Source organism: Triticum aestivum, chromosome 6B (assembly GCF_018294505.1).
Source record: "Triticum aestivum cultivar Chinese Spring chromosome 6B, IWGSC CS RefSeq v2.1, whole genome shotgun sequence".
Lineage (NCBI taxonomy): Eukaryota > Viridiplantae > Streptophyta > Magnoliopsida > Poales > Poaceae > Triticum > Triticum aestivum.
In genome coordinates this window covers 274,040,636-274,063,169 of record NC_057810.1, presented here as the reverse complement: position 1 = coordinate 274,063,169, position 22,534 = coordinate 274,040,636, and positions in this window count along the sequence as shown.

The following is a 22,534-nucleotide window of genomic DNA, read 5'->3' as shown; positions in this document are numbered from 1 at the left end:
GGGCGGCGGCGGCGCTCGCTCGGGCGCTGGCTCGGGCGCGGCCCCCGATGGGCTTCGCGGGCCTGGCCCGGGCCTGGGCGGGCTGCGATGGAGGTGAGAGAGAGAGGGACAGGTGGCGAGCGGGGAGTGGGCGAGACTGGCAGCTGCGGCGGCGCAGGGGCGGCGGGGGCAACCGGGAGGCACCAAGTGGCGGTGGAGCGTTGGTCGGGCGCTGAAAGCGAGGAGGGGGCGGCGGCTGCAGGTGGAAGAAGGCTAGGAGGGTAGGGTTTAGGCTAGGGATGCCCAAATTTGGAAAGGAAGGTCTATATATAGCCAAAAAAACTAGGGTTGGGGGGTTTGGATGGGTTATTGGGCCACTTTGGAGGGGTGTTGGGCTGCACACAAAAGTGGCCTTTGCGGCTACTCGGTTATTCGTTGTAGCATCAAACGACCTCCAAATGGAACGAAACTTGACAGGCGGTCTGCCAGTGGTGTACCAAGGCCGCTTGGCAAATCTCGGTACATTCTGAGAATGTTTAAAACCCGCTCACGAAAAGAGACAAGAGGGGGGTGCGCCGGTGCATGTGGGAGAGGTCTGGACTCCGAACGGACAACGGAGAGAACCAGGGGAACCCGAACGGATGCAAGTTTTGAAAAACATGCGGATGAAATGCAGATGATGACATGGCAAAATGCAACACGCAAGCAAATGACATGGCAACAACGACAAACAGCTGGATGACACCTGGCGCATCGAATCCGGGGCATTACATGCAGCCCCTCCCTGAAGAGCACCCGTCTGAGCACGAGGTCACCTACCTCGAGGGTCCTGGGGCAGAAGCTGCGGCAGTGGTACCGCCGCAGTGCTTGTTGGTATCTCGCAGCCTGAAGCGCAGCCTCCCGACGACGTTCCTCCCCGAGCACGAGGTCCACCCCCCGCATGGCGACCTCCTGCGCTTCGTCGAAAGCCAGGACCCGCACGGAGCGATGCTTGACCTCGTGAGGGAGGGCCGCCTCAGCACCGTAGACAAGGAAGAACGGGGTTTCGCCGGTCGACTTGGTAGCGGTAGTACGGATGGACCATAGCACGGACTGGAGTTCATCATGCCAGCCCCTGCTGCAAGCCTCCAGCTTCTTCTTGAAGGTTCGGGTTTTGAGGCCCTTCAGGACCTCCGCATTGGCGCGCTCAGCTTGGCCGTTGCTCCGAGGGTGCGCCACCGAAGCGTAGCATATCTGCATTCCAAGTGTTAGCACGGTATGTTTTGAAGAGATTGCTGGTGAACTGCGAACCGTTGTCGGTGATGATGCGATTGGGTACCCCATACCGGCTCACGAGGCCCCTGATGAACTTGACTGCTGAGCCAGCCGGGATGGTGCGGACAGCTTCCACTTCGGCCCACTTAGTGAATTTGTCAATGGTGACGTAAAGGTAGCGGTAGCCCCCTGGCGCCCGAGGAAATGCGCCAAGGATGTCCAGTCCCCAAATAGCGAACGACCACGAGAGGGGAATGGTCTGAAGGCCCTGAGCTGGCTGGTGAATCTGCTTGGCGTGGAACTAAGAGGCTTCACAAGCCTTCACCAGCTCAATTGCGTCATTGAGTGCTGTTGGCCAATAGAAACCACTGTGAAACGCCTTGCCGACGAGGGTGCGCGAAGACGATTGGTGCCCGCGGTCTCCACCATGAATGTCTGCCAGCATCTCTTTTCCCTGCTCCCTGGAGATGCATCGTAGAGTAACGTCATTCGGCCGCTTTCGGTAGAGCTCTCCGTCTTGGATGGAGTAGGTCGTGGCCTGCCGCGCCACGCGCTCCGCGTCCTCCTCCTTCTCCGGCAGGGTCCCTTGCATCAAGTAATCCTTGAACTTTGCGGTCCAACGCCCCTCCTGAGGCTCCAGCGCCAGTAGCAGGCGTGCCCCTGAGGTTGGGCCGCAGGCCGGGGCTCCCGTGGCAGGCGGTTGAGGGAGCTCCTCCCTAGGTTGTGTTGTGCTTGATAGTGATGGTGCTACCGAGGGTTTGAAGAGTCGCTCCTCGAAGACGCCAGGCTCCTGAGGCAGCCGCCTGGACGCCCTCTTTGCGATGTCATCAGCCTCTTGATTGGTGCCGCGAGGCACATGTTGCAACTCTAGCCCCCAAAACTGTTTCTCCATCCTGCGGACTTCCGCGAGATACGCTTCCATGTGCTTGTCCTTCGGCTCGTATACCTTGTTGGAGAAGTTGACGAGGAGTTGTGAATCGCTGTCGTGGGAACGAACACCTAAGGGGCCGGCGGACCGGGCCCCTTTCGGTTTGGCGGGGGGTGGAGATCGCACGAAGAGCAGATCGAGGCGAAGCACACGAGCGATTTACCCAGCTTCGGAGCTCTCCGGAGAGATAATACTCCTACTAGTGCATGTCTGATTTGTATTGTGTTCTTGCTCGGGAGCGCTAAATGCTATAGTACACACTAACTGCTAACGAGACCGAGCGTGAGTGTTTTCTGGCCTCCCCCCCTCTACGTTGCGCATGGGCCTCCTTTTATATGCTCAAGGGGTCACCGACAGGTGGCAACATAGACAAGGGCAAAACTGGAAAGGAATTGCGGTTGGTACAACTACTTGTACAGTGTATCCTACCTAACCCTGACGGCAGGGGACAAAGGCATTAAATGCCCGTCTGTGTCGCCCAAACAGTGCAGAAAAGGGACCGTCAGGGGCGCCACCGCTCGCCACAATGGCAATCTTGTCAGCGTCGCTTGCCACCTCGCACCACTAGCTGCACAGCCTATTGCCACGCGTGCCTGGAAAGGTCCCAGGGCGACACGTTGGTGGATGTGCTGGAGCGCCGGTACAGAGTGGTAGTTTGCCGCGGAAGCGCCTTGCCGCGGTCGCTGTCTTGCCGCGTCCAGAAGCTTGTCGCTCACCGGGCCTTGCCGGGACGCGTGGAGCGTCGCGGCAAGTTCCTTGAGGTGCCTTGGTTGGCCTTCTCGGCAAGCTCCTCTTGCCGGTGCCTTGTCTCCTTGGCTTGAACACTCTGTTCTTGAATGGCCCCAAAGGAACCACGGAGGACCTTGGCAGTCACCCGGCAAGCCTTGCCGCGGGGTGTTGCAACTTCCCGTGCACAAGTTCGGGATACTAGGGTACCCCTACTCTAGTACACCGACAGTAGCCCCCGGGCCTGGGCCACACACGATGCCGAGCGCTGTTGGGCTAGGCCCAAAACAGGGCATGGGCACGCGCGGCCTGGGTTACGCCGTATCTTACTCCGTATCCACCGCGCCCTCCCCTAACGGCACACATCGAATGCGGCGTCGTGGGAGAGATCGTGGGTGGTTTCTTTATTCGGAAAGGCGGAACGTCCGCCCCCTCCCTCTTTATAAGCAGGGGAAACCAGGGTAGTTCGCCCACCTCGCTAGTTGCTAATCCAATCTCAGAAATCTCCGCCGCTCCTCCCGTTCTGAAAGAGAGCAGCGCTCAGCCCCCCATCACCACCAGCACCACCAACGCCTTCGATCTCCCCCACCACCTCCGCCATGGCTCCAAAAGCCGGCAAGGGGAAGGCCGTGAAGTCGGCCGAGGCGCTGCGGCTCGAGGCGCTGCGAAAGGAGCGGGCAATCTTCCTCCCTGAGCTTGCCGCGAAGGAGCTGAGGGAGTACTACTACCTCTTCTGGTCGACGGAGACGCGAGCGCATCCGCGCACGAAGGTACTCTCCACCGCCGCTTCGGAACGGGCCCTGAATGGATATCCCTTCTTCGCGTTGTTCTTCTACTGCGGGCTCTGCCCGCCTTTCTCTGAATATTTCTACGACATCATGAACACCTATGGGTTCCACCTCCTTGACTTCACACCCAATGTTGTTCTGACCATGGCAGTTTTCGCACATCTCTGCGAAAACTTCGTCGTAGTCCACCCAAATGTAGCTCTTTTCCGCCACTTCTTTATGCCCCGAGTTGAGAGAGGGGAGCCCTTATCCGGCGGAATCGCCTGGATCTCGAGAGCCGGCAAGAAAGAAGCTTATCTGGAGGGAGAGCTCCGCAGCAAGTGGGAGGAATGGAGAGCAGAATGGTGCTGGATTGTCGAGGAGAATCCGCAGCCATTTACCGCCCAGCACCAAACCCTAGTAGTGCGCGGCAACGATTGGAGCAGCGTGGCCCCGGAAGATGATAGGCTGAAGATTGCCATCACCCGGATCCTACGCCTCAGGCTTGCTGGGCTCACTGTAGGCGCCGTTGGCGCAGATTTTCTTCGCCGCCGCATCGCCCCCCTGTAGGAGAGGAGGAGACCCGCCTGGGAGTTCGGGGGTCCGGCGGACATCATGAGGCTGCGCCCGGGCCTCAACTTCAACTTCACTGTCTTGGAGCTGGACGCGATGCTCAAGGAATTGTTCAAGCACGACCCTCAACATCCCGAATGGTTCAGGTTGCCGAAGGGTGTCGTTCCGCTGTGCAACAATTCCTCGCTCGACCGCATCCGTGCAATGATGCCATTATGCGATGCACATGGAATTGTCCCAACTTGGCAAGAGCCTGCAGACGACGTCGTGCAGGCGTTCTTTGACGGCTTGGTAGAAGTGGCGGTCCGCTCCGATGAGCAGAAGAGCCTCACCCGCGACACCACCGATGCGGAGATGCAGCGCATCGCCACCAGGGCAGAAGAGGCGGCGGCAGCCGCTGCCGCGGGCGAGTTTGGATTCACCGTGGAGGAGGCAGAGGCAGCAGAGGTGGCAAGCCTTGCCGATCGAGATGAGCTTGTCGGCGAGGGAGAACTTGCCGGCGAGGGAGAGCTTGCCGAGCCTGAAGCCGAGTCGAGCGAGCCCGCCGAGGGTGCGAGCGGCTCGCCATCTTCAGGCAGCTTGCCGCAAGCAGAGCCCCCAGCTCCACCAAGAAGGCGCCTCCGCAAGGTTGGGGATGTAGCAGGGCGGCAGACGGGTCAACAGCCGCCGCGCCGCGCGACACGCTCCGCCGCGACAAGCACTGTTGCCGCGGGAGCGTCTCACGTCGCTGCGGCAACTGGAGCGGGGTCCTCCCGGACCGCCGCTTCTGATCCTGCCGCCGCCCCCGCCAAGCGGTCAAGGGAGCCTACTCCTCCGCCTCGTCGCGCCGAAAGAGGGCCAGACTTCGACCTCTCCGCGCTCAGCTCCGACGAGGAAGAAGAAGAGTAAGATTCTTCGCTGTACTTGCAGTTCTTCAATTCTTGTTGTTTCTATCTTGTATCTGATTTGCTTTACTCTGAACTCATTCCTTTTCAGGACCCTGGCCCAGAGAGCGGCGAAGAGAGCCAAGGCTCCGGTGATTGTCATCGAGGACGAGCCCACCGCGACAGCAGGGGGCGCGCCCGAGACCACCTTGCTGGACCCGGCAATCATTCCCCAAAGCAGCCCCCAGCGCAGCCCCCAGCGTAAGTATATGGTTTACTTCCCGCTGATATGGCGCGCATGGGTGTTCTTTCTTTGCTGATATCTGACTGTTGGTTGGTGTAGGAGCAGAGCAGCCTCACCAGGAGCACCCGGAAGCCGCCCCCGAGATGCTATCCGCTTCGACTATGCCGCCAAGGGAGGATTCCCCGGCAAGGGAGCGTTCTCTGGCAAGGGAGAAGTCTCCGGCAAGGGACAGTTCTCCGGCAAGGGACGGTTCTTCGGCAAGGGACAGCACCAGCGACCCCCCGGTGGTGGAGCCCATGACTGCAGATCCCAGTACAGGTAACCCTTCTTGCTTGAAAACTTCCCTTGTGTTCTTCTTCTTCTGATCTTCTTTTTGGATATTTGCTTGACTTTTTCTCTCTTTTCTCGGCCGTCAGATCCATCTTCCACGGAGCCGATGGAGACCGAGGTCACCGGCGAGGAGAACGCGCGCGGCAACACCGACGACGCCGCTGCCACCGAAGAAGGAGCTGGCGCTGATGAGCTCGCCGGCGAAGAGGCCGCCAAAGCTGCCGCCGCAGGAGCCGGCGAGGGGTCTGGCGATCGCACTAACGACCCTGAGGCCGCAGGAGCGCAAGGCACTACGCCGACCGCCGATCCCTCCGCCGCTGCCGCAGTGTCAGGCTCCAAAGAGCCCCAGCCCGGCGCCTATTTGAAGGCCAACGATGGCATCTTCATCAAGCTCCCTTGGGCGTCAAGCTCCAGGGCGCCGGTCGAAGGAGAAACTTTTGATGGAGAAGTGCTCGCCTCCGCTGGGCTAACGCGCCGAGTAGCAGCAGCGGCGAGTCCGAGGAGGAGCAGCTGCCGCGGAAGCTGGTGTCACTCTACCGCGCTCGACAAGCTAAGCTGGAATCCCGGGAAGCGCTTGTCGCGAAGGCGGGAGTGGACATCGAGAAGCACGCGGAGGAGCTCCGGAGTCACAACCAGGAAGCCCTCCGGTCCTTGGCAGAGGAGCGGGCGCAACTCGCCGAGGCGCGGAAAGCCTTCCTCCTCGAGAAGGCTGAAGCTGAAGAGCAACAGCGGCTTGTCGCCGAGGAGTTGTTTGCGCAGGAAGGCGAGTTGGCGCAGCGGAAAGTCAATCTTGACAGCCATGAGGAGGAGCTTGCCGCGCGTGAGGAAACATTCAGTGGGGCTCTCAAGGAAGCAAAGGATGCTGCCGCAGCTGCCGAGGCCACCAAGAAGGAGCTGGAGACGAAGGTGGCGCAGCTAGAGGCCGATCTCAAGGCGAGGAGCGAAGAGCTTGCCGTTCTCAAGCGTGAGCACGAGAAGGACGCCTACGCCCATGGCGAGCTGCAGGGTCGTCTCGTCGAGAAGGGCAAGGAGCTTAGCGCCGCCAAGGACTCCAACGCAGATCTTGAGTTGAAGCTGGCTACTTTGACCAAGATGCTGGACGACGCCAAGGAGCAGGAGGTGGCCTTGAAGGAGGAGATCAAGGCCAACGAAGCGCTGCTGACGAGGGCCGCTGAAACCCGAAACACTTTTAGGAAGACTGTGGAACTCTGGACAGAGGGTCTCGTGAATATCGCTGCAGTTATCGACGGGGAGCTGGCGCAGCTGGGGATGGAGGATTTCGGGTATTCCTCCGATGAGAACCTCCAGCCCAACGCCAAGCTCACTTTGTTCTTCAAGGGCGTGGCGACGGCCCGCCAGCGACTCCGGGAAAGGATCCCAAAGCAGCTGGCCGACGAGTCGTGCACGATCTGCGCGAGAGTTCTGCAAAAGGTGTTGGTGAAGGTGGCCTTCCGCAACCCAGGCCTCAACCTCACCAACGTCCTCAAGAAGCTTCCTCCGGATGCTAATCTGGAAGCGCTCAAGGCCCTTGTCGCACCCATTGTGGACAAGGTGAACGAGGTCAAGAGGGTTGATGGTGATCGCATATATTAGGCCGCCCGTTTCTTCCTTTCCTTGTCGCTGCTAATCATGTTACAAGAACAATCCATTAGAGCTGTGACAAGCTATCTTGTAATATAACTTTATTTTGGGTATCGATTGCTATGTTATTCCCTTTACTTGATTCCTTCCTTTGTATGTTTTTGCCCTGCGCTTTTAGGGAACTTGTCGGCGCAGGCACCTTAGCCGTGAGCGCTGAGTGCGGGATGTCAGCAGCCTGCTGGCGGTGCCGCAACCGACAAGAAACCTTGTCGCAACTAGTCGCAGCTCACTTAAGTTGTTGAGCGGACTCGAAACAAAGTAAGGGCGCAGCTAGCTACGAGTTGGTTCCTCCGCGCACAGGTTTTCCATACAAAGTACGGTCGTTCAAGGAAGATAACTTAAAAATTTTAAAACTGACTGCTCAAACTTTGGCAACTTAGCTTTTCTGTCGTTTGCGTCCCGGTAAGGCAAAACTTTCTTGAACGACGCCTGGTCCACACCGGGCCCCTTTCGGTTCGGCGGGGGCGGAGATCGCACGAAGAGCAGATCGAGGCGAAGCATACGAGCGATTTACCCAGCTTCGGAGCTCTCCGGAGAGATAATACACCTACTGCTACATGTCTGATTTGTATTGTGTTCTTGCTCGGGAGCGCTAAATGCTATAGTACACACTAGCTGCTAACGAGACCGAGCGTGAGTGTTTTCTGGCCTCCCCCCCCCCCTCTACGTTGCGCATGGGCCTCCTTTTATATGCTCAAGGGGTCACCGACAGGTGGCAACGTAGACAAGGGCAAAACTGGAAAGGAATTGCGGTTGGTACAACTACTTGTACAGTGTATCCTACCTAACCCTGACGGCAGGGGACAAAGGCATTAAATGCCCATCTGTGTCGCCCAAACAGTGCAGAAAAGGGACCGTTAGGGGCGCCACCGCTCGCCACGATGGCAATCTTGTCAGCGTCGCTTGCCACCTCGCACCGCTAGCTGCACAGCCTATTGCCACGCGCGCCTGGAAAGGTCCCAGGGCGACACGTTGGTGGATGTGCTGGAGCGCCGGTACAGAGTGGTAGTTTGCTGCGGCAAGCGCCTTGCCGCGGTCGCTGTCTTGCCGCGTCCGGAAGCTTGTCGCTCACCGGGCCTTGCCGGGACGCGTGGCGCGTCGCGGCAAGTTCCTTGAGGTGCCTTGGTTGGCCTTCCCGGCAAGCTCCTCTTGCCGGGGCCTTTTCTCCTTGGCTTGAACACTTTGTTCTTGAATGGCTCCAAAGGAACCACGGAGGACCTTGGCAGTCACCCGGCAAGCCTTGCCGCGGGGTGCTGCAACTGCCCGTGCACAAGTTCGGGATACTAGGGTACCCCTACTCTAGTACACCGACAAACGCCCTTGATGATGAGGCGCTTTACCCCCAAGGCGACTGCAGCTTTCAAGCCCACTATCAGGCCCTCGTACTCTATTATGTTGTTGGAGACCTTCTCTCCATGCTGAAAGCAGAGTTGCACAGCATAGTAGAGCTTGTCTTGAGTGGGGGATATGAGCACTATGCCAGCCCCCCGCACCCTGTCGCGAGAACGCTCCGTAGAAGTACATGAACCAGCCATCCGGGGCATCACTTCCTGGGGAAAGCAACCGGTCCTCACCCGCTTTGAGCCCCGGTGCCTCTGCCCATTCCGCCACGAAATCTGCAAGTGCGGCTCCCTTGATGACCCTGGTCGTGCTGAATTCCAGCTGAAACGCTTGCAGCTCGATGTTCCATTCAGCGACTCTCCCAGCTGAGTTGGGGCTCCTGAGTACCCTTTCCAAGGGGTATGATGAGATAACCTTGATGGGATGGCCTTGAAAGTAGTGTCGCAGCTTGCGCGAGGCCACCAACAGTGTGAGGAGGAGTTTTTGGGGCATGGGGTACTGCACCCTCGCTTCCCGTAGCACCGTGCTGACGAAGTAGACAGGGTGCTCGACGAGGTTGAGGGTACTGGCGTAGCTTGCGTCCTCCGGAGGTTGAGGCGCCTCCTGAGGCGATGGAGCCCCCAAGGCTTGGTCGCTTGGAGAGGCCTCCTCCGCTCTGGGTCCGCTCCCCTACAGAGGCTGATCCTTTTCTGCTGTGGTTGTAGTCTTCGCGAGGCCTTCCGGGCTTTGCTCTGCCCCGGCTGGGACGGCGACTGCAGCCTTCGTCCGGCGCTCCTCTCTAACCGCCACCAGGGCTGCGCTAGCGTAATAGGGGGTGGCCACAAGGTAGAGCACCAAGGGCTCCCAAGGGCGCGAGGCTACCATCACCGGAGGGCTGGTAAGGTACCTCTTGAGATCTTGGAATGCCTTGTCGGCCTCTTCAGTCCATTCGAAGGGGCCTTTCTTCTTCATCAGCTTGAAGAAGGGCAGTGCTCGCTCCCCCAGCTTGGAGATGAAACGCCCTAACGCGGTTACTCGCCCGGTGAGCTTCTGCATTTCTCTGAGGGTCGGCGGCGGGCTCATGTCTTCGACCGACTTGACCTTCTCTGGGTTAGCCTCGATGCCCCTGTGGGACACGAGGAAGCCCTGGAGCTTGCCCAAGTGGACTCTGAACACGCACTTCTCCGGATTGAGCCGCAGGTCCACTTCATTGAGGCTTGCGAAGGTCTCTTCCAGGTCCTGTATCAGGGTTTTTGCCTCCCGAGACTTCACCACAATGTCATCGACGTAAGCTTCAGCGTTCCTCCCGAGCTGTCGGCACAAGGCGATGTGCATCAGCCGCTGAAAGGTCGCGCCTGCGTTGCGCAACCCAAATGGCATGCAGGTATAGCAGTACACTCCACATGGGGTCAGGAAGGCCGTTTTCTCCACGTCTTCTACCGCCATCTTGATCTGGTGATAGCCCGAGAAGGCATCCAGGAAGCACAATAGGTCACACTCAGCGGTAGAGTCGACGATCTGGTCGATGCGAGGGAGAGGGAATGGATCCTGTGGGCAGGCCTTGTTGAGGTTGGTGAAGTCGACACACATGCGTTCCTTTCCCCCCTTTTTTGGCACGACAACAGGTTTGGCCAGCCAATCAGGGTAGCGGACCTCGTGAATGACTCCTGCTGCCTCTAACTTGCGGGTTTCTTGGACGATGAAGGCCTGCCTTTCAGTGGACTGTCGCCTTGCCTTCTGCTTCACGGGGCGCACGTTGGGGCACATGTTGAGATGATGTTCAATTACATCTCTTGGGACCCCTGCCGGCTGATTAGGCTCCCATGCAAACACCTTCTTGTTTGCGTGCAGGAACCTGACCAGGGCCTCCTCCTGCTCAGGCTCAAGGTTGGTGCCTATGGTGAAGGTGGCGCCAATGGATCCATCCTCGTCAAATGGTACCTGCTTGGTCTCCGCCTTGTCTTGGCTAAATAGCTGCTTCTTCTTAGCCGGCACAGCCCCCTTGGGCTCGAGGACATCTGTGCTGGCGGGCTGCGCCACCGCGGCCGCCTTGAGAGAAAGCTTGAGCGCTTGCAGCGCATCCCTTGTGTCTCCAGACACGGTAAGGACGAGCTGCTCCCGGGCATCTTCATGAGGTTGTACGCCGGGTGAGTCGCTGCCATGAACTGGGCCAAGGCTGGGTAGCCGAGGATGGCGTTGTATGGGACGCTGATGGGCGAGATGTCGAAGTCGATCAGCTCCGTGCGGAAGTTATCGTGGGTGCCGAAGGTCACCGGGAAGCGGATCTGCCCCAGGGAGCCGGCGGAACCGCCTCTGACGCCCAAGAAGGGCCTGCTGGGTTGAAGCCGCTCTAGCGGCACATGAAGGAGGCTGAAGGCCTCCACCGAGAGCACGTTGATGCCGGTGCCACCATCAATGAGGGTCCTGGTGATGGCCACTTGGCAGATGGTGGGGGTGCATAGCATTGGGAGCGCGCCCGCACAGGCGGAGTTGGAGGGTTGATCATCCGAGCTGAAGGTCAAATCGGCCTTGGGTGCCACCCAGCCCGAGGGAGTTTCTCGGTGCTTAAGGGCGGCGTCGTTCTGGTGGATGAACGGCTTGACGTGGCGGTTCGAAGGTGGCGCCTGCGATCCGCCCAGGATGGCCGCGACGACTGGGGGTGCCGGCGCAGCATGATGGGCGAGGAAGAGGTTGCGCAACTCCTCCCAGGAGGCCACAGAAGCCGCTGGCAGGTGGAGCAGCCACATGCGTGGGACGCCGATGAGGGCCATGGGCAGCCAGTTCGCCATGACCTTGTCGTCGCCGGCCTCAAGGACGGCTTCTTCATATGCCAGCAGGAAGGCCTGCGGGTCGGCCGTGCCGTCGTAGCGCAGCGGCATGTCCGGCTTGAACTTGTGCGGCCACTGCACTCATCACAAGGTTGGGGCCAGGGCTCGGAGCCCCCTGGTCTCCGTGCCGGCGTCGACAGCTGGAGCAGGCGATGCGTTGACCGCCATGAGAGTAGAGCATGGTGTTGATGGGGAACGGGTCGATGGAAGGGAGAGCTCCGGCGCACCCCTACCTGGCACGCCAAATGTCGGATGTTGGGTTCCGGCAGACCCTTAAGGTTCGAACACTGGGGTGCGCACGAAGACCTCTGCCCTACCGATCTACGTCCGATCGCCTCGTGAGATCTAAGCTGGAAATGATGAACAACACAAGGGACACGAGATTTATACTGGTTCGGGCCACCATTGTGGTGTAATACCCTACTCTAGTGTGTGGTGTGGTGGATTGCCTCAGGGGCTGATGATGAACAGTACAAAGGGAGAACAGCCTCCCGAGATGTGTTCTTGGACTGATGCGATGAACTGCTCGGGTGAGTTCGATCGCCTCTCTCTCTCTAGGCTTCCCAAAGTCTGGATCCGATGCCCTCTACTGTGGTGGCTAGTCATATTTATAGAGGCCATGGGCCTCTTCCCAAATATTGAGTGGGAAGGGCGCCAACAATGGCCATTTCAAAGGGGAATATCTAGTACAAGTTATCCTGACTAAAGTTAGTCTTCGACTGCCAAAAGCACTGGTGATGACGTCGCCTTGGGCTCCACGGTGACCTCCATCCTGCCGCTCCGTTGGTCCTGGTCTCGTTGCACTGAAATGGCAACCTTTGCCTGATGCCTTGGTACTCCACGTCTGTGCTTGCCCCCTTTGCACCAAAGAGGAAACAAGGACACTGCACAGGCCGGCGGCCGCCTGGCGCCCGCCTGGCCTCGATCGTCATGGCTTGCGTCACAAGCACCTAGCGAGGTACCCTGCCTTGATCTCTCCGCCTCCTTGCGAGCCTGCCTGGTGAGGCCGTCCCTGACGAAGCCTTGCGTCGTTCGCCCCATGAGGCTTGGCCCCTCGCGAGGGTCTTGAATCTTGGGCTGATGAAGATGAGTCGTACTAGGCCACCACCCGAGCCACGCCGCAGGCCGCAGGCAGGCAAGTCTGGGGACCCCCGTTCCCAGAACACTGACAGCGGTAGTCTCGCCGCAGTCCTCCGAGTTCATCGAGTATCTCCTCTGGGCGATGGAGCAGACAGATTCGCCCGAGGCGACAGTCAGGCGGAGGTGGTGAGCGTACAGGTCAAAGGTCGAGCACCTAGAGGATAACGAATCGATCGAGTATGGTGTGCCATTCGTGAGGGTGCAGAGCCTGCCGGAGCCATAGCAGTATTCGTTCTCCCACCGCAAGAAGAGCCCGAATGGCGCAACGTTTCTTCCCCGCTGTTCTCCACGGTTCCCTCGACGCTTGCCTCGTTTCAATGGCGGCGGTAGGGTTTAAGGTAAGGTTCGCACTAACCTAATCTTCCACCTGCTCATGCTTACAATCAGTCTTCGAGTACTACGCCAATCACCCTAAAATAGCTCTGGACCTTTGGGTCAAAGTTGTGACACAGTGTACAAATAAAGAAAAATAGATTGGTGCTTCTTTCAGAAAAGAGTACTCCCTGGAAAACTTCCAATATAAGCTACTAGTATTTGGTTAGAGGATTTGCTGCCGAGAAAGATCCATGCACAGACAGCTCCACACATCCCACTGGTGGTGGTGAATGCCAACGCGTGCATGCAGCATGGTTGGTGTCGGTAATTTTTACTTGGCACACCTCGCACTCTGCATATATGCCGGTTCCATACGTACATTTGTGTAGTTCCACAAAAATGCAGCTGAATAACCCTGTTTGCACAGATAATGAAAAAGCGTAATTACATCATAGTGGCACTAGTTGATGAAACACACAAAATAAATAGAAGAAAATATTGCGATAGTATCATAGTATGCCATGTTGCGAGGGCGAGATGGGCCCTGCGACGCCTCATACGGTACACCTCATACTAGAAAGCGTCCCAAGTCTCCCAGATACACCTTCTGCCAGTGATGAACATCAGTGTACAATGGTAGTACAAGCAGACGCCTTGAGACATTCAAATCTCTATTTTTGTACAGATCAACTAAAATTAAGCACCCCAGTTTGCAGAAATGCTTAAACATTAACAATGGGACTAGTTGATGAAACATACATTAACAAAGAGAAGCACTTTCTTTATCTACATTGGACATGGAATGATAGAGAGGACACTCGCTCTATTTAAACTGTATTATTACTTCATTTTATCACTAACACTAGGGTCGAGTAGGTGCCAAACAAGGTGTACAGTGCGTTGCAAGGATGGAGGCCGGCGGTGCTTAGACTGGGATGTTGAAGCTGGCTCTTTCAGTCACCAACATGGATGATTCAATTCATGGGACCTTTTGGTGCAGTTCACCTAAAATAAAGCAATGTCCCATGAGCTAGCAGCTTCTTCTTCATTTTTTTAAGAAAAGGGCTCCATCAGAAAACGAAACCCACAGAGCTTCTTCTTCATTAGTTGCAATAAAATTGAGCAACATCAAGGTTGGTTGTGAAGCTCCTGGAATGTTCAACTATAATTTGGATATCATTTGTGCAGTTCAACTTAAGATCGAGCGTGAAATGTATATCTCTGTTTGCACAAAAAGGGTGGAAAGGAGGGTGACTAACAAGTGATTAAACATGCATCAAATGAAAAGAAGCATGTTCCTTATCTGAATGGCAATCCTACAAGGACAATAGCAATTTCTAAAGCAGTGGCATTGGAAGATATTAGTGTGGGCATTAGGATTAACTATGACAACCGTTAAATATGACATTACTTTGGGCACGGGAGAGTAGGCGGACCAGGGCAGTTGCGTTTCTAACGAAAAGAACCAACTTATCTTAATGGGAAATTTAGTAGGACATGTAAAAAAGTGCCATCAATTCATATTACTGGAGGCATTACATTGAAAACAACATTGGTTTAACGTGTCCTTACTTTTAACAGTGTGACTGCTACATTTTACCAGTGGCATTACATAAGAGTGGCTCGGGGCAACAAACATCAGAACAGGATATCTGGGTTGGTCCCATTTTTGTTCGATATAGCCACCTTATACTGTTTGAGGCTAGCAAATCTAGTGTTGGACTTACTCTATTGACTTGTCCCCCAGTCCCCACTTTCTTTCCTTTTTCAACCAATAGATCGGGTTTATATTGAGTTTGTACTGCGTTTCCCTTTATTTCCCTATTAGACCTAGAGACCAGTTGGATAGCCAGTCTTTGCTACTTTTCGCCCCCATTATTTCCTCTTTCAACCAAGTCCTAGATTTAGGTAACAAATCTTCCCCCACCCCCACCCCCTTTCTTCCTTGTTTGAACCAAGTAGTACTAGATTCGAGTGCATGAACTAGTTTTACCTCTTAACCGTAAAAAGTTAGGTGGTTTTTGAACAGCCGATCGATCCTACCTACGAGGGGGCCTGAGAAATAGTAAAAGATACAAATGCAGCGACGTCAGGAGCTCGGGAAGTAGAGCAAGGCCGGTTTCGAAGGAAGTTATACCTGATGGTCGTCGGGATGTCGCTAGGTGGGCGGCAGGAGGCTGGATCTGCCCACACTATGGCAGTGGGGAAGAAGGGGTCGCAGGCCCTCCCTCGCCAGCGGTGCTTGGGAGAGAACGGCAAGGCAGGCTGATTGGGACGCGCCAACAGTGGGTAAGAGCCGTTGCCGAGGACGACCGCGTGAACGTTGCACCTTCTCACCTTCCCCGGCGGAGAGGATCCGGCTAGATCTGTGACCAGCGGTGAGCAGAGAGAGAGAGTGTGTGGCCACCGCTGTCGTGTTTAGACCTAGAGAGGACGAGACAGTGTGAAGAGAGCAACACTAGCAAGCAAGCACGGAGGCTCCTGCCTATATAGTGGAGTACTAGTTTTCTTTTGTCTCCCGGAGCCGGCTTGACCTCGTCAATGACTGTTGAGAAGTCCTCATGCACATGGCCCGGAGGCGCAGTTGTCGTCATTTTGATCTGAAGCACCGGATTATAACATATAACACGAAAAAATGCCACATGACAAGAAATCATAACCTCACTGCCCAAAGAAGACAACATGAATCCCGACAGACAAACTAGACGAGGAACAAAGCTCAAATTAAAGATAAACTCGCAGAAAAGGGGTTCGTCGATAGATGTCCTAATTAACATAGCCGGCTTGACCTAGATGGCAGCCGAGTAGTCTTCGTGCATGTGCCCCCAATGACTAGCCCAACTCAGTTGTCGCTGTTTAACCCTGGCAGTGATCCGAAGCACATGACACCTAATTTTGCGAGATGACAAGAAACCTTTTTTAGATTTCTCACCACAACTACAGCCCTGTACAACATAGCCTGCACGATATGTAGACGATAGCCAATCCAGGCATGCCTGCTGGAGTCTGGTCACATGCATGGACGAACTGATCTTCCGTGTCTTGCAGGGATCGTCCAGGCACCAACGTAGTACAACACTTCTCTAGTACTATCGCTCGTCTCCCTCTTCTATTAAGTCACCCGACTTGCGGGCCCGGGGAGTGTGCCAATGGTCGGTTCTCAATTGCGGTCCCACATGTGTGTGCAAACACAATATGACGCGCATTCCATTCGGACAGCAGCGTGCCAGACCAACCAACCGTCTGGGGTGCGACGCGAACGCGACGGGCATGCTGTATACTCCGTACATGTGTACCGCCGTTTTCTAGAGGCTTTGCTCCATGGCGCAATCCATGGAGACCAAATTAGTGTATTGTACTATTTAGAAGTCGAGGGCGGGGCTTTTCCTATGCGGTAGGCGGGGCAGTTCCGCCTAGTCGGTTCGACAAAGACGCGAGAAGATGAGGGAGTAGGCTGCTGCAAATATAGGGCTGTGTGATTTTATAGCGAGTTACTGCTGGATAGGTGGGGCCCTATGATTTGACTTGCCATTATCATTTTAACTGCGGCGCAACGACCTGCATGAGTCTCCCGATTTCTGACCACCTCCATACAGGTGCCTCTCCTAATGCTCCACCATGTAGTAGAGGCTGGCTCTTGCATCAGATCCCACTTCTCCACTTTTTCCTTGCCTCTCTTTCCTCCACATATAGCCCACTATTGTACTACTTACTTGCTCCTATAGGTGCTAAGCTTGCCACATAGGCATAAAGTCTGATGTGGCAAGTTAATTAAGAAGAGAGAGACTAGTTTGGTGACCCAAGGAAGAAACGGTGCTAAGCGTGTGTACCTAGGTGAAAAGACAATTTTGAGTCTATAGCTAATTAAATGAAGCAAACTCAGCAACAAAAAACTACTAATAAGCACCTATGCATTGTGGACTTGATTGCTACGCCATTTAATGCCCTTAGCACCTCATCTAAGCACCATTTCATTGGAAGAGATCACTCCTTGGCAAATGCAATAAATACTACTCCCTCTGTCCATAATATAAGAACGTTTTTGGCACTACACTAGTGTCAAAAACGTTCTTATATCATGGGACGGAGGGAGTACGAAGAAAGAGATAGAGAGAAGTAAAAAAATTAAATACACTTATAGCTAACCTTGTGGTAGTATGAGTGGCTAAGTGATGACATGCCAACATCAGATAGCCTAACGCACCATGTTAAATCTCCAAGGGCGCGACCGCGCGAGCGACGCGACGGTCGTGGTAGGCGCGACCATGATACTGGCTGCTGGCAGCCCTTGGATCTGAGATCGAACGGTCGCATGCTAAGTTGCTGAAAATTTGCAGAATAACCGTCCAGGATAGGATATTCACCCATAGGTCTAGAATCAGGCCATGCAACCGTTCGATCTCAGATCCAAGGTCTCTCGGAAGCCCGTATCATGGGAGAATGGAAAGCCACTACCCTGTCGTTCGCACGCTGACAGTTCGCTCCTACTCGTCCCCGCATGTCCTTCAATATTACAGCGGTTCACTCCTAGTCGTCCCTTCCTTTCACATTACGGCAGTTCCACTAATCCTAACCCTCCTCCAAAATCCATGTCGTCCAAATCTCCATGATTGGTGGTCAGTACAAGGTTAGAACCATCACCGACGATGAGTTCGACATCATCTATACCCGTTCTTCCGCGACGGTGAAAGGATTCCTTTCTCTCTTCATACGCATGTTTGAAAACTCAGATGATGAGTGGGTCGCCAGGCTTGATGTTGAGTACACCACAGTCCTGGGACAAGAGAAGGATCTAAAGGAGGACGAGAGGAAGAAGCCCGCCGTGATCCAGGTTTGCGTGCATGACTTATGCTTGGTCTACCACATATGCCATGCCGATGTTGAATGCCTGGATTTTTAGAACTTCCTCGAGAGCAACCTAGTCAAATTCGTTACTGTAGACTTTATGAACGACAAAGAAGTCCTGGGTCGGATAGGCCTCGTTGTAGGCAACCCCTTCTACCTCCAGAAGAATCGGCGGCTGCCCTCCGGTGACCAGCCTTCAATGTTGACCCTGGCAGGAGCCATGGTTCATCCTTCCTATGGTAAACTGGAGAAACCTCATGACACATTTCATCGTCATGCATGGCAGCAGAATGTACTAGATATAGACCACATCCACTACACTGCAATGGATGGCTACCTTTGTTTCAATATCTACAAGGGTTGGATGAAGAGCAAGAGCCAAGCGTGCGGTTCAAGCAAAGAAGTATCGGCCAAGAGGAAGAGGGACAAGGACAAAGTCGAAGACCTGGATGAGGACTCCGAGTAAGGTGGCAGTGTCGTTGCTCATGGTGGTTCTAATGCAGTGTCTACCAGATTAGTTGCATAGTTTCATTTCAGGTGTGCTTAGTTTAATTTGAGGGGCGTGTTGTGCTGAGCCCCCAGCAGAACTATGTTATGTTTCTACTCGTTACTTTAGCTCTTCAGTATGTACATACTAGTATTTCTTACATTTGATCTTTTAGTTGGTATAGTACTACCACTCGTTTCTTCACATTATATACATAGAATATATATGGCCAACATCATATAGCCAGCAGTTTAGTTGTCAAAGAATTTCAGGGTGCTTAGTTTTGTCAAAGAATTCCAGGATGCTTAGTTTTATTTGAGGGGTGGGTTGTGCTGGACACCATTATTGTGGCTAACCTTTTTAATAGTACTATATGCATAATTTGGCGACAAGCGCTCTCTATATGTCCCACCTTTTTTTATTTCAAGTTTTGCTCCATGGCACAATCCATCGATACTACTACTGTACAAAAGTATACATTTTTTAAAAGGCTAGAGGGCGGGGCAGTCTAGCTTGGTCGGTTTCACGAGAGGCGAGGGTCTTTGTGATTTGACGGCTCATTACTGCTGGAAGGCGGGGCCTTGTGATTTGACTTCTCGTATAAATGTGCCGACGACCTGAGGAGGAGCAAAGAACCGTGCGGTATACTCAAGTTTTCCACTGGAGTAGTACTACGATGGAGGAGCATGAAACACGGCAACCCAGTGCCATATGGCGATAGAAATGATCTAATTTGCTAGTCATCTCATTGTTAGCATTGTTCTATTCATTCCCTCAAAAAAAGCATTGTTCTATTCAAACACCCGAAGCAAAAGATGAAACACAGGAGCAAAAGAAGAAGGAAGATTACCACCCCAAATGATCTAATTCGCCGCGGAGTCGTAACTGCTTCTTCATCGCCTCCACGACCTCCATCTCCTTGCGCGTCTCCTCCGCCATCTTCTTCATTCGGTCCATGATGCGGGATTTCTCGACGCGAGCCTTCATCATCTGTTCCATGGCCGCATTACGTACCTTGACAGCAGCCGGGTGCTCGATGCGGAGCTTCACCAACTCCTCCTTCTGTTCCATGACGAGGGCCTACAGCATCTTCATCGAGGAACTACTATTCTCATGTAGCTTCTTCCAGCCGGCGTTCTTCTCCTTCAACAGGTCGAGCTCGTGGCAGGCTTCGCCTTGTCCTCTTGAAGTTGCAGGATTTCACCGGTCGCCTTCTTCTCCGAGGCAATGCTCTTCTTCAGCAGCATCAACAAGCTGGCGGTCAACTCCCCCTGCTTATTGAGCTAAGCGGGCATGTCGTTGAGGCTCTCCTTCAGCAGCTCCACCAAGCCTTGGATGAACTCCTTCTGCTTATTGAGGTGCTTATTGAGCTGATCGGGCATGCCCTCGAGGGATAACAACTCCAGCACCGCTGGCTCGGCATTTTCGCCTCCGCGGCTAGGGCGCTCCTGGGAGCCATCGCCTGCCCATGAGAGATCTGTCGAGGTCTCTGCGTGGCAGCGAGCCCTCTCTTTTTTTCGGCGGCCTTGGTTGCCGCTCCCTTGTTACGAGTAGTTCTCTACCTAGAGCTCTCCTCACCGGCCATTGCAAGGATGGACGAATAAGAAGCACTTATGAGGAGGAAAGGTAGAGTAATTTTCGGTTAGGTAGTTCCCCTTTTTATAACCTAAGTACTAGCACTAGTACTAATACCTGCATAGTGGGAACACATTCAGGTTTTGTATGTATTAGTAGGTGTGAGCAGGCTTTCAAATGGGATGGGAACAAGGTAAAGATTAATTGATGGTTTTGGTTTCGAGGGCCGAAACGGCTCTCAATGAGTTTAGTGGAACATAAATTTCAAGTAGACTACACTGCTCAAATGCGTAAATATTATGTTACTATCAAAAATTGGCACAAAATACGATGGAGACCAATGGAAGTACTACTAGCAACCCATGATTTAACCACTCGCATGCGCGCAGTGGAGTAGTAATGTCTTTCTTCCGCCCTCACGTCCACTCAATTTGCATGCGCTGTATTAATTGACCATCAATGAAGTGAACGGCTTTACATGCGTCAAATTATCACATGGGTGGATCTTGGTACAAAATTGCGTCCTCCCGTGTACCCGCGTGTGCGTGCGAGGGAATGAGTGCGTGCGTGGCATGCGTGCACATCTTCGCTTCATGCATGTACCGACAGTATGGCTCAGGGAGGACGAGTACATTCTTCTGGAACCAACAGCACGTCAATGTGATCAATCCACACAAGGAGGTCGTGACAACGCCTCCACATGTGCCACGTGGCTTCATGAACTGTAAGAGAGACACTGTGTAGTGTGCCATTGGAATTTTAATTTACGCGTTTTGCACATACTCGAAGTACTAGTAAGGTACACGTGCATTGCACGCATCAGATTTTGCAACCAAATTATGAATAAATGCGGCAAGTTCCCCTAAAAAAGCATGTAAGGTCTGAGTCATATATGCCTGATGTAGACCTTCGTTTAATTCTTATAGTTCATCTCATTCCAAATAAATTAGTTTTTATAAAAAAGCTAGGGCCTCCTGGATTTGTAGGATTTCCAAAAGGCGGGAATAGGAAAAACATGAGATTATAGTGGAATGTCGTCTTGAATCCTACAGGATTTTACGAGTGTTTGATTGTGCATAGAAAAAATGCAGAATTCTTTCAAAGGGGTTTGAGTGGATGGGATGTTTCCTATGAAATCTAGTGCAAATGAATCATATGGAAAAATTCCTATGGTTTACAATCCTACGAATCAAACAACCAAGATAGGAAAAATTCCTAAGGATTAGAATCCTCCTTTGAATCAAAGAAGCCCTTAATCTGTTTTATGATTCATGGAATTGTGCACTATAAAGCATAAAGTAAAAAACAAATAATGGCAATTCAACTAGAAAACAAGTTTGGGTAGTTATGATACGGAAGATTCTAGAACAAAGGAGGACCACTATTGTTTTGAGGTTTGTGCATTATGCTTAAGTTCAACCATGGAGTTTTCTAGATTGTACATGTGGGGGGGCTAGAAGATGGTGCGAGGGGCCGAGTGGAGGGAGACTATGAAGGAGTGCACAAGCGCGAGATCGATATTTAGAGAGAGGGGGCGAGAACATGCGATGTTGTGCGCAGTGGTGGAGCCATGAAAAATAAATGAGCTAGGGGGCCAAGCATTTCTAATCCTTTACGAGGAGGGTCAATTCATGAACTTAAACTATTTTTGGCAGCAATTGTCTAATGATCACATTCATATTAGCATCGATATATAGTGATGTTAGGGGGGCAGGGCCCTTGCTGCCCCCTGTCTTCGCCATTGTGCGCGTGTCTGAGAGATGAAGCGGAAGGCATGGATGATGAGAGGGGGACCTTGGATATATAATTAATGTGGGTGTATTAGCTATATATGTTAATCCTATATAGAGAGGTATAGATTGATCGATGTGGACGTGGGAAAGAGGGTGAGACCTCACTGGATATATCGATTGATCAGTTTGTGTGGAAAACTGTGAAAGACCTAGCTATATACACACACAGACATAGAGGAACATCGATCGTTGCGCATGCACACGTGAGAGATAAAGAATGCCCGATATGATGGAGAGGGGGATGTGTGTGGGTGTGTGCATTCATGGGAGATCGACCTGAAGAAAAAAATTGCATGTGTGCGATGGATAATGCCAACTGGTAGTGTGTGTGCATGCATGCATGAGAGAAAGTTAGTGGTACAATTATAAAGAGAAGACGATTGTGTGGGTGTAAAAGACTAGGTGAGGTCATAATCAATGTGAAGTTGAATTCAAATATTTGAATAAGAGATCCTGATGTATGAAACCCATGCATGCATGAATATAACGGAGATGGGTGTGGTTTGGAAACGAGCATGTTGTAATGTATACACATTGAACAAGGTCAGACTGATTTAAATTTGAGATACAGATGGCAAACATCGTTTGGCCACGTCGCATCCGTGCATGGACACACTATTCTAATTGGAGATGATGGGTGGCTTTCGCATCACATATCTATATCTATACCCCTATATATATTATATTTTTTATTTTTTATATTGTGTGTGGGTAACTTTAGAAAGATGGTCGTTGGATGAGGCGAATCCGATGGTCCAAAGATGGCAAATTTTAGCACTACTGGCTGTTGGATATCATCTAGATTCCACCAGATTTCGCCACATGTACAATCTAGAAGACTCCATGGTTGAACTTAAGCATAATGTACAAACATCAAAACACAAGCATTTCTTCTTTGTTCTAGAATCTTCCGTATCAGAATTGCC